We start from the raw sequence: 1,735 nt of genomic DNA, 5'->3' as shown, positions 1-1,735 counted from the left end.
CGTGGTAATAAATAAAAAATTTTCAGGAAATTGACATTTTCGGCGCGTCCGACTGCGCATATGCCCCGTGAAAATTGTCCGACAAGGTTACCACATTATTGTAAAAAGGTTTTATGGTAGATTCCGTTAAAATTAGCCATGTGGTAATAAATTTATTATTTTCATAAATTTGACATCTTTAGCGTGTCCGACGCGTCATATGCCCCAATATTTTTGTCCGACAAAATTGTTTTCGCTGTTTATATGATAAAAACCATTGATTAAAATAAAATGACCAATGTGGTTATAATTTTTTTTCTTGCATAAAATTGACAAATTCGTGACCTCTTGACAGACAAACGCCCCACTGCCATGATGCGCTAAGCTCAAAATTTGTCCGACTCCACCCAAATAACAAGTGCAAAAAGTTTCAACGGTGTGGTCATAAATAATAATTTTATATGGGGGCCTAAGAACTATTATGATTGTTTCTGAAATTTATTGCGATGCTGTTTAATCTCGAGTTATTTAACGGTGTGTATTTCTGGGGGTTATATGATAATTAATTAAAGTAAATGGGCGTTGGATTTGTGTTCTCGAATCGTGAACATGTATCATCAGTGCTTAACAAGTATCACTAATATCTTGTAATTCCATATAACTTCTCATAACAGGAAGCATTCCTAGCTCCAACACAGCCACGTAAAACATATTAATGGTTTTATTCTGTGCATTTGCTTTTTTGGTTGGTAGTTTATAGATAAAGCTCTCGTTTTGGCATTGTAGAGCTTTTAACACTGCGACTGCCAGTTGTTTTGCATAAATTTATGTTTCTCTTGGTTTTCATGTTTTGTGACGTCTGTTGAGTTTTAATTTAGTCCACGGCGCATCTGTTTTAAGATGGACGTTGAGAGGTGACTCACATTTTTTTGCAGAAATTGCTTGAAAATAACTCAAATAATAATATTTGAGTTATCCTCCCACTCAAAATAGTCCGGAACATTGTTTAAATAATCAAAATGTCAAAATATGAAGGAAAAATTCGATTTTTTTATTGGTTTTTTGATTATAACTTTAAAACTATTCATTTCTGAGAAAAGTTGTATTAACATAAAAGTTGCGTAATTAAATTTACTACAATATAGAATTAGTTAAAAGTTTAACAAATATTCACCCTTGTTGCTTTATTTATTTAATATGCTCTACAGACCTTGGAGGCCTAGGGCTTTACAACTTAACAATAACAATTTTACATAATACAAATAACAATATATACTAATGTCTTATATTTATTATATAATTTGATTTAATGACTATGTAAAAATTGCTGCACTATGTTTCTCCACTGTATCCTGTTTTTCGCTTTCTCTTTCCAGTCTGTAATTTCCATCCATCCTATATCTTCTTGAAACTTTTCGTGCCATCTTTTTCTTGGTCTACCTCGTCTCCTTGTCCCAACTGGTTTTCTTAATAGTATCTTCTTTGGCATTCTTGACCTATCCATCCTCTCGACATGACCTGCCCACCTGATTCTTTGTGCCTTTGTGTATCTTGTTATAGTTGGTTTCTTGTAAAGCATCCTTAATTCTTCATTAGTTCTTCTTTGCCAACCATCTGCCGTATTTTTTCCCCCGAAAATAGTCCTCAGTACCTTGCGTTCCCATCTCTCTATCATTTCTTCTTCTGTTTTGTTTAGTACCCATGTTTCACATCCGTAGGTGACTGTTGCTCTTATTACAGTTTGGTATATTCTAAT

This window comes from Diabrotica virgifera, chromosome 7, assembly GCF_917563875.1.
Source record: "Diabrotica virgifera virgifera chromosome 7, PGI_DIABVI_V3a".
NCBI classification, from domain to species: domain Eukaryota; kingdom Metazoa; phylum Arthropoda; class Insecta; order Coleoptera; family Chrysomelidae; genus Diabrotica; species Diabrotica virgifera.
This window is presented reverse-complemented; position numbering follows the sequence as displayed.